The sequence below is a fragment of the Oreochromis niloticus genome, linkage group LG16 (assembly GCF_001858045.2).
Source record: "Oreochromis niloticus isolate F11D_XX linkage group LG16, O_niloticus_UMD_NMBU, whole genome shotgun sequence".
In the NCBI taxonomy this organism is placed as follows: Eukaryota; Metazoa; Chordata; class Actinopteri; order Cichliformes; family Cichlidae; genus Oreochromis; species Oreochromis niloticus.
The window spans coordinates 20,173,772-20,187,853 of record NC_031987.2 but is presented as its reverse complement, the minus strand read 5'-3'; positions in this window follow the sequence as shown (position 1 = coordinate 20,187,853).

The window sequence follows — 14,082 nt, the reverse complement described above, 5'->3', positions numbered from 1 at the left end:
TCAGAAAATGTGCTTACACTGTGGCGACACATGCTGGCTCAACAGTATTACGCAGCGTGGCTGTCCTTCAACATCTCAGGAGACTTCATGTTAAACACACAATCGCATACAGAAGCCCTGCGGTGACAGCGAGTGTGAAAGATATAAGCCTTTGCCTTTCTGGATTACCTTCGGTTCGTGCTTGCATATGTGCTTTGGGCATTTCATATTTGTGTTCTGCGAGTCTTTTCCATCATTTTTCCATCATTATAGGCCATGAGGGGAAAGCTATAAAGAGACCAGTAACTGCAGCCCCCCTCCAGAGAGATAAAGGATGCCTTTTCACTGTGGAAACTTCCATGTTTACAGACTCCACCACCGATTCCCGTGTGTCTCAATCAGCTGACAAGCTGTTACATAAAGCAATAACATGGTTTGCCAATACTTGATTCACTAACTGACCCAGTTACCCTTATCGCTCTATACATGTATACATAGACACACGCGTGACTGTTTCCACACCTGCAGGTACGAGCTTTTTTTCATTGCCACGTGCCTTCCTTGCAAGTCCAGTTTGAAATTCACTTTAAAGCTACTTTAAAACTGACATTGGCTAAGCCCTACGCCCTATTGTTTCACAACCGTGCCAGTTTTCCTTTAAAACATGTGGCACACTTTAAAATTTCTGATTACTTTGGTGTCAGTATTTCGCTATTTAGCTTCTTGCATTGGCTGAAAGTGCCCTTTACTATTTAATTGTTTCATCACTGCAGCTTTAAGTGCAATGTTGTGACCCCGGACTTAGCTAACTGTCTGAGGATGCTAGGTTTCTACAGTCAAAAGTTAACATTCTCCATCTAATGCAGACGAGTCAAAGGGCTCCCATTAATGCAAATATCTAATCTGCTAAATACACTCAACAGCATGAAGACAAGATAAGCTGCTGAAACCGAGTTCAAACCGAGGATCAGAACGCTGAAGAAAGGTGATTTAATAAAGTGAATGTGAATGTAAATTGTAAATTCAGTCATTAGGCTTACATCATAGCGATCGATATTCTTTGGCAAACCTATCTTCAGTTTGTTTTAACGGCAATCAAAGGACCTAATTATTTTGTAAAGCAACCTTCTGCATTGTTTGCTTGCATTAGGGGCCCGACTGACTAACTATAACTTGGCAAATGATCTCAAACGATGCTGACAGACTCATGCTGTGTCTAGTCTGTGTTCATCAAAGGTTGACAGAGTGTAACTGAATAAAGGCAATGGTGCTGATTAAAAAACTGTGAAAGATGGCGGCAAACTCTTCTCCGAGTACCGTCACGCACGAAAGCTCAGATCATCGGCCTCTTAATTTCTCGCATATCAAAGCTCCCTTCACACACTATCAGTGTCAGGACTCATCTGGCGAGGATGCAACCGACGAGACTATTACTTCTCAGATTCTAAAGACTTTGTATATCCAATGACTTCCCTTCATAGCTTGCGTGTAATTTATTATGTACATAAGGGCATCTATTCATTGACCAAATGCAGATCTCACTTTTATAATTTTCTACCATCACACAGATTCACTGTTCAACTGTGCTTTCAGTTCCATCGCCCACATACATGTAAATATGTACATACACCCACGAACTCATGTGCAGAAAAACAATGCGTTAACTGAGCAGTCATTAATGTTATTATTTTGTCAGAACCCAATTAAGCAGATAATTTAATGAGTGAATTGTTGGTATATAATTATATATAACTGAGGATTACTGATACAGCCTTGCTCAATCCGAAAGGCTACAGACATTTTCAGTGTTGTGCTCTCTACAAAAAGAAAACATCAATGATGTGACACTCGGGCTCCCTGCCCCCTCAAGTCAAAGCCACAGATGGGGTTTTGTTTACAGCCTGTTCCTCTCTTCATTCTGTTACAAAATCATTATATCTGAAATCTAGAATCGCGCTGAAGGCACAATTAGATCCTGTCTCATCTTAATTAGTTATGGTCATATAAATGAAGCTATTATTGAGTAAATGATCCAGTGTCCAGTGTTAAATGGGTCTAGCTTATAGAATAGTATAACCCATATCCATTTACCACACTGCAGGATGTCATACCTATTGCTGAGATCATCTCCATAATTTTTATTCACTGACTTAAATAGTGTGTTTTTAAAATGATATTATATTTTATAAATCTGACTAAATTCAGCAAAAAGAATAAAACCAGGAATGTGTTGATTAAAAAGAAAACCTGTCCACCTACCTTGGCTTTTCTATGGTTACAGCTGAGGATGTAAATCTTCAAAAACTGGTTAGAAAAAGTTCATCTTTTTAAGGCGAGGACAGCTGTGCACTGTAGTTTTTGGCAAACCTTTTGTTTGTTAGTGAAAGTTTTGATGGAGTATGCCGTATTTATGATTTTCACAAATAACATTACCATCTGGTGCAATGATGTGGCTCACTGATGCATTTTTTGGAAAGCAGTGTCAGCTAGTCAAGTCACTTCACTTTGGATCTGCCTGAAATATCTCAGCAGTTGGTTGGATTGCAGTTAATCCCACTGACTTTGGAGATCCTGTGACCTTTCAGCTTCATCATTAGGCCTCGGTTTGTTTTTTAAACCTTTAAAAGTGGTGTTCTGTGTCAAAGTGCTGCCTCACACATGCGAAACCATAACTTTTGCTCTTGTTAAGCAGATGCTATTAATCCAAAAGTTATCAGTTCAAAATCTATCCCAGAGAATTCCTTCACAATAACACGTCCAGCATCTTAAAGATTACTGACTACCTGACAGACAGACTGCAGTACGTGACACTGGGCAGCGCTCTGTTTGGTTTGCTGTGCTCTCTCCATTTCTGTTCACGTCCTACGCCTCAGACTTTTTGCACACCTTCGGGTCATACCACTGACAGAAATACTGGTTGGATGTCTTAGTGACAGGTAGGAACAGGAGAAGCAGTGGATGATTTTTACCTGCCTCTGCATATGTATAAGACCAGAGGGATAGTGATCAACTTCAGAAAGAAGAGGATGGCTGCTGATGTTGATGTAGTGAAGGAGTTCAAGTACCTGGGTGGCCACATCAACATCAGACTGAATTGGAAAACCAACATCAAAGCTGCGGTACAAAAAGGCTCTGCTTCCCAGGGAAGCTGAGGTCCTTCAGTTTGTGCTGCAAAATGATGCAGATTTCCATTTGCAGGTGTATTTTACTGTGGTCTGGTTGGGGAGCAGCATCTGAGCTTGTGCCACCAATTGACTGGAAAAACTGGGAAGCATTAGGAAGGCTGGCTCTGTCAATGGTGGCAAACAGGACACTTTTGAAGGCCACTGAACAAACTGCTATCCATCATGAATAGTCCTGACCACCCTCTCCACCACTCACTGGACAAGCAGTGAAGCATCTTCTCTATCAAACTGATTCAGCTCTGCTGGCACAAGGAGAGAAACATATTCATGTCACAAATAAAAGCCTCTATAATAAAATATGTCTGTCTGGCAGAGAGACATTTTATTCTTATAATTACCTTTACTGCTGCAAATTAGGACCCCAAATACAGGCTATCATATCAGTGTTTAAAGTTGGTTTAAATCATTCACTGTTTGGGTGTTTGTGGATGGACTCATTCAGATTTACTGCTTAAATTTTTCTCACAGATTTCAAGGATTCAAAACTTCTCAGACTTCACTGGTGATCTTTACATTTTACTACAGTTAATGATCACTTGATATGTATGGATGCTTTTCATCAACCAGCATCAGTTTTACAGATTGAAGACCGTCAACGTTGTCCGTCCCACAGAGAGCGTCCAACGCCCGAGGACAATATTTCCTGTGTTCTCTGGTAAGTCGGTCCACCTCCTCATGTCCTCCACCCCCATGGTTCCACAATCACTCCATTACTCCTTTAGTTGCTACCCACACAGACAGCCTCTGACTGACGATGAGGCAGGCAGACAGAATGTTTTACCCTACTACACACATGTGGTCCTCTGTGATCTCCACCCACCACATGCTGAGATAAATATGCCTTTGAATCTTCCAGACTGTTTAAAGATAACGTGTAAGAAAAACATCTTATTTCTCTGTATGGACGGTGAGTTCAACCAAAGCTGTCTGGTTCACTGTATGGAAAAGGAAGATGGATGCCGATAATTCTGAAATGTTAAATATTTAAGAGCTGCAGGCCTCTGAGCAATAGAGGTGAGGGAAGAGAGGAAATGGGGGTGGAGAAGTGAGAAAGATGAAGAAGGAGTGGGTATTAAACGCCATCCGTCTAATTTCAGTGTGAACCTCATAACGTATTCATGTGATGGTGTGGTCATTATATATTTTGTGCACGCGTGCGTGCACGTGGAGTCCAGCCAGTCATCTTACATATCACCTTCATATTAATAATTCTAATGCGACATAAAAGCAAATATTCTCACTTTTTAAATTATTTGCTTGAATGCTCTCTCTGGAGTGTTGGATGAATATATTTGCATATGTATGTCTGGTATATGTTATGAGGGAATGAGTGATTCTTTCATTAGCAAAGCTTTCACACATACACCGACTTGTTTGCATGTGTGTAAATGTGGTCGAGTGTCTGTGTGTGTGTGTGAGCGTCTGCATTTTCCAGCACATCTGTTTCTCTTCATATACATTTTCATTGCAAATTCTATCAACATCCAATTTATTAGATAGCATGTTGCTGCTGTGTATGTGAGGGACACTGAACAAATTATTCATAATACTGTAACAGCATAACAAAGCAATAATGATTAATTTAAGTTAAAAAAAAAACAGACTGGCTTGTTAGGTAGTAAGCCTGCCTGTTGCCCTCATGCATATAATGCTGGGGAATGAGAAAAACCTGTTCCTTGCTAACTGGTGGAATATTTTACATGTTTCTGAGACAATTTTGTTCTTCTTTTGGTCGCGCTCTTTGAGCCAGATGTCTCCTGTTTGTATTCCACATGGTTGTATACTTAAAATTCCCTGAGCATTTTAAATGGAAATAAATGGAAATTTATTGTATGTAAATTCACTTCTCAAAGAAATTACAGAAAGACAGAAAGAAGATGTCAATCATGCTGTGTTGGAAACAAAAGGATGCAACACTGTTTGATGGAAATGAAAATTATCAACCTGCAGAGGGTTGACTTCAGAGACATCCCGAAAGTCAAAGTGAAAAAAAAAATGACGCAGGTTGGTTTATCTTACTGGAATTTCATTGGAGCAAATACAAATTGCACTCAGTAGGTTCGTATATGTGTGAGCCTCAAGCTCGGGTCCTCTAAAAGAGGCCTGGTAGTCTGAGAGTTCTGTGAAGTATCTCAGCTGTTCATATAACCTCAAAGCAGCAGTGAAGACCACACCAGGTGCCACTCCTGCCAGGTAAGGGCATGAAACTGAGGCTACAGTTCACACAAGCTTAATAAAACTGGACAATAGGAGGCTGGTAGGTTCAGAATTTGCCATAAACATAAACTGTTGCCCTGTGTCAACAGTTCAGAGGTCATGGTGTAATAGCAGGGGGGATATTTTCTTGACACACTTTGATTCCATTAGTTTTGCTGTGACCGTGTCCATCACCTTTATGACTACAGCGCACCCAACTCCTGATGTCTCAAATCTCAAATAATCTCAAACTGTTTTTTAAAACATGACGGTGAGTTCACTGCACGCAAATGGCCTCCACGGTCACCAGATCTTGATCCAGCAGAGTGCCTCTGGGATGTGGTGTAACGGGAGATTCCCATCTTGGATGTGGAACTGAGAAGTCTCAGATAAGCTCTTCCAAAAACAACGCTGCTTTTAAAGTGACTTTCTTATAGTGACTTTCACCATTTTTCCTCATTCTGATTCTCATTTGAACTTCAGCAGGATGTCTCGACCAAGAGAATCTAAAGGAATGCCTTGTGACTGGCTGATTAGATATTTGCATTAAGAAGCACTTTAACAGGTGTAGCTACTAAAGTGGTTGGTGAGTGTAGATATAAATGCACAAGCACAATCCATTAACTTGTACAACCAACTTTAGCACCAATAACTTGGGGTAATTGTTTCCTGTATGACTTTATAAGTCTTTCATATGATCATGGAGGAATTCTGCTGACTTTTCTTCACAATGTTGCTTCTGTTCATTGAGGTTTGCAGGCACTGATTCACACTCAGCTCTCTAAAGGTCCCACCACAGCATTTTGATTGGGTTTAGGTCTGGACTTTGATTGGGCCATTACAATATTCTTGAGTCTTTTCTTTTTCAGCCCTTCTGTTGCAGATTTGCTCCTGTGCTTGGGATCATTGTCCTGTTGCAAAACCCGGTTTAGGCCAAGCTTTAGCTGTCGGACAGTTGGCCTCAAATCTGACTCTAGAATACTTTGGCATGTAGAGGAATTCATGTTCGACTCAAGGACTGCGAGGTGCCCAGAACCCATGGCTGCAAAGCAAGCTGAAATCATCAAGCCTCCATCCCTGATCTTAGCAGCTGGTATGAGGTGTTTGTGCTGATATGGCGTGTTTGGTTGTGCAAAGTGTGGCGCTGCGCATTATGTTATCATGACTTTTGTCTTGTCTGTCCAAAGGACATAGTTCCAGATTTCTTGTGGTTTGTTTAAATGTAACTTTGCAAACCTAATCCATGCTAAAAGGTTCTTTTTAGAGAAAAAAAAAGACTTTTTTCTCTCAACCCTTACAAAAAAATAAATAAATAAACAAGCTATTAAGTCTTTTTCTAATTGTACTGTAATGAACTTTAACATTAAAAATACTAACTGATGCCTAAAGAATCTGACACTAGGTCTTGGGGTTTTTGTGATTTCTCTGAGCATTGCATAGTGTAAGTTTTCTGAGACGACCACTGCTGAGGATATTGTGACACTGTTAAAAGACACCTGAATGCTTTCAGACCAGCCAAAACTTGTGTTTATAGAGGTGACTAGGCTCCCTGATGATCAGTTTATCTATTGCATATGATTAGCAGTAACTGGCTGCTTCTTACCCTGTTAATACGCATGTAAACCGTGAGGTTGTACTTAAGTCAATTTACCTAAACCTACTGCTGAGTTAAAGACGACCAATCATCTGTCAAAGGCTTACTGTGGGATCCAAAATGAAAGGTGAACTGTTAAATAACATGCCTTTAGGAAATAAGTGGCGCTGACGAATTGGCTGTGCTCAAATCAGAACGTAAGTTAATTCAAGTGAAAGCATTTTTACCCCTTTCACGGGACTTCAGATCATGTGTTTTAGAAGCAGTTTATCCTGGAGCAGTATAGGCGACAGCTTCCTAAACGCCGGGCAGGCATTAAATGGCAATTTACAAAATTGCCTCACTGTGACATTTGCATGCAAACAAATATATTCTGGTGCATGTGATGCTTTTCATGTGGAAATGGGAATGCCCGATGGTTTTTCTTTTTAGTTTTTTGCTTTTAGTTGTTGTTGTTGTTTTTTTTAAATGAAGTAAAATTAATTCAAACATAATGGCAATGTCGGCGAGCAAGTTTACAATTGCTGAATGTGATGAGGCTGTAATTAAAGCAATATATCAGACGAGCTAATAACCTTCTAATGACATCATTAAAAAAAACAAAACAAGGGCTAATTTAAGACAAAAGCATTAACAACCATAGTGTACTTGATGATTACCACTTTTTGTTAGTGGGATGGAAAACACGTGCACGTTGCAGATGTAACTGTGTAGATTTCCAGGATGATTTTCTTCATGTTGGGGAAAGCCCTCTTTGGCTTAAGACTGTTGTGTTGTCATTTGTGACAAAGAGCCATCAACATCTAATTTAAACACTTGATTGGCTAATTACGCTACATGCATAATTTAACTTTATGGCCTGTCTCTCTCTTTTCTTTCTTCATTAAAACTAGGTCCACATACACATATGGAGGGGTTTAGTGGATTGTAACACCATTCCTGTGTGTAGCAATACATTATTTTAATTATCATGCACATATACACACATACTGTATAAACAGATTTCTTGTTTGAACAGTGTACTATGTGCGCATTATGCATGCCCTATGGTCGGCCATATGTTTTTGCCACGAGCTACATCTTTTTAGTCTGGTAGCAGTAAGTGAAGGTCACAGAAAGAGCTGGTGTGAGTGAATGCCTGTGACATGTATGAAAAACAGGGCAAATGTGGCAAATGTGGGAACTCAACAGCATTACACCCCTTGTAGCTTTGAAAAACCTCAGAAAACTCAAAACCAAAACTGTGTCTTTTTGCCAGTTATGTTCACTAGGAGGCCTGAGGGAATTCGTCTTCTTTGTTCTAATTAGCAAATAAAAAATAAACGTATATATATTGACGCTGGAACCAATAATCCTGACAGCTGTTGTGACTGGTTAATTAAAGTAACAGAGTTACAGAGTTGTCACAAAGAGCACTCCATGTTGCATATGCTGACGCCTTAAGCCGTCAATTGTACATCTGAAGCATCTGGTACAGAGGTGGTAAACCTTGACCTTTAACATCATGACAGCCCAGCTGCTGAGATCATCCTTAACTAGTGCTAACCAGCGTAACCTACATGTCTTTTTTGAGCAAACTGTTTGGTTTTACAAGCCTTAGACTCTGCACTTAACTCGTGGCTGCCAAACAAAAAAAAGCTGTAATCCACATGCAACACTGTAATAACCTTGCAATGTTCCACATTTTATTATGTTTTTGTGTCTGTCTGTGTCTACAAGATTTATGGCAACTGGGCTAAAATCATAACAGAAAGACAATAAAATATACCTTTAAAGTGCTTCTTTCCACAGCAAGACCTGAATCATAGTTTCTGTTTTGAACCTTTAAGACCTTGTCCTCCATAACTGTGTACATAGTCATGTTTTACACGTAAAAACACGTAAAATGAGCTAAACCTTCCATCTACTACTGGAATGCTTGTTAAATGTGTCTCACCAGATAATCAGTAATTGAGTGCATCAGTGAGAGAATGGGACTTTCACTTCTAACGATAAGCAAAGCACATTTGGTCAGATCCATTTATCTAGACAGGGGGTCTGTCGGGATATGGCGCGGGCGTAGGTTTCACATGAACACAGTTGGGTCTGGAGGTCCTGCATGGGGTACAGGTTAAAGCACGCTTAAACACTCATTACAGTTGACTGAGTTGCATTTGATTGCCGGGGATTCAGCTGCTTTCATCCTGCATCAGTAGCTTATTGATGGCGACAGATTTAAAGAGTTCTTTTTATGGAATAAAAAAAAAAAAAACAAAAAAACTAACAGAGCAGAAGGCTGACATATGCAATTGCATTATCACATTCCTTCAACAAAAATAACACGGAAAAACAGGATCAAAGTGTTTAGTTCCACAATCACTACCTGCCTGTGTTTTTCCATTGTAGTAAAGCTGAGGTATGCTATGACCTGCCACAAACAATCAACATGAACTGACATCGAGTATTTTTCCACTGCACCTCACAGCAAGGCAAGCAGTGTTTACTCTGATCACACGTTGGGGGTGTACTAGTGACAAGCCGCAGTAAAAGCTCGCCACCTGTGCAGCCCCTCCACCTTTATTAATAATACTGTAAGGCAAACAAAGCAGAAGACTCTTGATTCTATCACAGTATTTAAGCCTTCACCTGTAAAGATAATAGCACTGATTGATCAGTGTTAAACACATCTGTGGTGAGCATATCAGTGTTAAAGACATTGTATTTCATGTGTGATGTATCCTGAACAGCACCCATTTCTCAATCAAAGGAGAAAGTTGTCAAAATTGTGAATCAGCAACAACAGGGAAGGTTTTGTATCAGCCGTAACTTCACACAGCTTGGAAGTACAAACAGAAGCACGAACTCCTAACCACAGGGACTGACGCAGGAAATATAAAAGTAGTGAGAGCTGGACACAGACAGAATTTTTAGAAACCGACCTGTCTCTCCAGCCTCAGACGCACAGAGAGCACAGACACACAAGCGTAGCTGCCGAGGATGGCTAAAGGGGTAATCATGGGTTTGTCGTAATCTGCTCCTGCTGCCAAGCAGGACCACGGGAGAGCGGCTCAACTTTCCCCTGCTGTGAGGCTGTTGTGTAAATGCTTGTTATTATGGTTTGGCTTAGCACGTTGCAGCTAAAACGGATTGACCCAGACCTGCAGAAGTCTGACTCGACTTTGATGTCAAAGATCAAAGTTTGAATGTCATCATGCTACTCTGCGCCCAATCACACTGTAAAGGCGTGCATTTTTTGGGCTTTTTCTGTCCACACCAACACAAATTTCACCCACAACCCACCTGGCCAGCCAGATGTGAGTTGCAGCAACTTCATCCACTTCCCTGAAATGTCACTTGTTTTCACATAGTGTCGAGTGGAAAGCAAAGATATGTCTATGGGAGAGAAAAATACAGTCAGCTGCATCGGGATAGAAAATAAAAACACTCGTCGGGTTTCTTTGCACAAAAGTATTCAATTAAAATCTATTTTATTTATATAGCACCAAATCACAACAATAGTCACCTCAGGGTGCTTTATATTGAAAGGCAAAGACCCTAAAATAATATAGAGAAAACCCCAACAATCCAACGACCCCCTTTGAGCAAGCATTTGGTGACAGTGGGAAGGAGAAACTCCCTTTTAACAGGAAGAGACCTCCAGCAGAACCAGGCTCAGGGAGGGTCAGTCATCTCAAAAGATACAGTTATTTTCTCAAGAGCTACTTTTTTCTTTTATACTTTTTTAACACGAGTATCTTTGCTTCTACTTGAGTGATAATTTGTTTCCCTTTGATGGCAAATGTAAGTGCTCAGAGTGAAACTTCCTGGGAGAGATTAATAAGTAACGGGAGAGGTAAAAGTAGCTCAGGGACATGACCTTTAGGGGAACAAATTTACATAAGTTCACAGAATTTATTCACGGAACTTTTTTGGTGAAGTTTGCAAACTTTTTTATGTATTCAAAAGAACAAATCTTTCGGCGAACCAATTTGCATGCGCAAGTCATTCATTTCGACAGGTACACTCACATGGAGGTCACAGTGGAGCTGGGAGCTGGGAATAAACAGTCACCTTAGCAATAAATTCTTCACATAGTTTCTTTACAAAGCTATATCAACACAAAGGCACATCCTTAACTTCCTGGTTGTTTTTACAACCAATTTAACATGAACTGGAAATGCTAAGCTGGTCCATGTGAGAGGAGAGTGCTGAGACTCATCAGTGCTGTGATTTACTGCTACATGCTCAGTAATTTCTTCACTGAAAGGGGCACGCAATGAATATGAGAAGTGAGTGAGAGTGATTCAAGCTGAATTGGCTCCAGCAAGTTTAAAAGCCACAGCAAACTGTCAGTCAAAAAGCCTCAAAGCTATTCACGTCCAGGGTTCATCAACAATACTGAGAACAGGAAGTTTTATAACACTGTACTACATAATAAAAGAATTTACCATGTTTTAAAAGTGTCAGCATTTCCTTGTCTGAAGTCCCATTCATAAGGAATATACACAATGCAGTCATGCTTCAGGCAATTGCTGGGAACACCCTTAAATATGCAATACTTACTGTAATCAGCTTTATTCATGTCTGTGCTTTTGCAATTTGATTAGCCATGACACAAAATACTTGTTTGTCTGAAAAAAAAAACAGTCCATATCTCTTTATATATGTGAGCAGGCGGTATTTTTATCCTTCAAGCTCGGGTCCTCTACCAGAAGCCTGGGAGCTTGAAGGTCCTGCGCAGTATCTTTGCTGTCCCTAGGACTGCGCTCTTCAGGACAGAGATCTAGGAGTTGTTCCTGGGATCTGCTGTATATATATCTATATATCTATATAGATATATATAGATATCTATATATATATGCATAATGTTCTTCAGCATCTTGCTCTGCTGACTTCTTCTATGTTTATTTATTCACGTTTCACTTGAAACTGAGTCTCAGTGGGATTTGTCTTGTTAAATAAAGGTTACATTCCAATGTTCTTTGTTTTGGCGGTACAACAACTTATACTGGTTATGGTTGGCATTTCTCTGCTATGATATATGTGTGTGAGTGTTTGTGTGCTTGTGTGTAGCATGAATGTGTTTGTAGAGTGAGAAAACAAAACAATGGAGGATGTGTGAGAAAGGAATGAATATTAGATCCGTAAGTCAGTTGAGGCTTAGTTGAAAAAACAATCAATGCATGCTACGCTCACACACACACACACACACACACACACAGAGGAATGGATAACTTCCTACACCCTCCCACACAGTTCCTTTTTAAAAACTGCTCTGTTCGTTTTTGAATAATGTGTACCCACTGTACATTCATTTATTCTTCATTCACTAATATACGTGTGAACTCTCTCTCACTGACCCAAATTAAACAATATCTGCACACTGATGTGTCGTTACGCCATTGGAGGATGACGAAAAAAATATGCTCCTATTAAGCAAACAGGCCTTCAGCTAATCAATAAATTGCCACATATCACTGTCAGCTGCCTTACACTCTGGCCTCGGATGATCCAACTGCAGTCTGTTTTCCAAAAAACTGATGATACATTTTTCTTGCATGTGAAAACACACACACACACACATGCACGCACACACACGCACACACTTAATCTGTTTATTTAAAATCCTCCTTCTGTCACAATCACTGGTTTCCCCTGTTCTGACTGAGGCAGATAGACTCATGTATCATTGTCATTTACATCAAAACAGCGACTCCTGCTAATATATAATTATGACAAATAACTGATGATGGCATTGCATCTGTTTAATCAAAGCTAAACACAGCTGAGTTTTAGATGGCAGGCCGTGTGTGGCCACAAGAGTAATTTGCCGGGGGACGTCGTGCTCGTTAATAAATATGTTGCCTATGTGTCTCTGCCTACATAAACATATTATCACTGGTTTCTCTTCTACTCGCAAATGCACGCTAGAGCTGCGTATGCGCGATATGGCTTCTGTCCTTTCTAATTAGCATAATGAATAAATACCAGTATCAGTGACCTGTGAAATGAGAAAAACCCTTGTATCTGCACAACTGAGTTTTAAAATGAAGTCATAACAATGTGATGAGATAGGGCAGGGATCGTGGCAAAGAGGGAAATTTTCACTCTGCTGTGGAGCGCCACGGTTCTTCATCAAACATGCACAAGCAACATTACACAACACAAGTGGCACATTGATTTCAATATAGCAATCTATAACTCTACACATCCATGCATACGATGTGTCCAACTCGCAGACTGATAATAACGGATAGAACAAGTCCATACCGATGAATTGGCCCGCTGAGGTAATCAAAACAGTAATCACTTTTGCCGTGGCTCAATAACACAAAGGTTTCCATCATCCTTCCTACGGGTCAGCCCGCCTCAGATCAATCCCCGCAAAAATTAAGAAGAAGAGAAATTTCAATTTTACTGAAATTTCTGTATTGATTAGAGAATTGAGTAAATTACTTGTGACAACATGAGACTGAGTGCAGCAATCTATACGATGTGCACCCGAGAGGAGAGAAAACAGCTTCCATTATCATTTCTTGTTAAAAGCATTGGGTTTAAGAAATTAAAGGATCAGTCAAGAATGATGTTTGTAATTAAAAGAAAGGGCAAGTTAGCCAAGCTCGACAAGCTAAGAAAGTGATGAACGAGACTGTTATTTTATTTTATTTTTACATATTTTTTCATTTTTCAGTCATTTAAAAGGCTTTTTCTGACCTCATTATGGTAAATATAGTGGCCCCGTCCCCTGTCGCAAACACATCTTTCTCATTTGGTGGGCAACATATACCACAGGGGTCTTTCAGTTCATGTCATGTCGAAAAAGAGACCTATGAACAAATGCTAACTGATGCAGCCTGATAAAATTCACCTCAGGAGAAAGCCAAGTGAAATATGACTTTCTAATTGTTATAAAACTTGAATAAGAAGTAGGTCTATTCACTGTCTCATGAAAAATAGATTAGCAGATGAGTCTCAGTCGCACGAGTTGGAGCAAAGCTCAAGTATTCAATTCAGTGGCTCACACAACAACTGATGACAAGAAAACAAACGAAAATAAAACCAAAGAACTGTCCTTTACTATGAACAATAAATGACATCAGGATTATATTCAGACCACAAACATCAAGACACCACCGCCACAACAATATG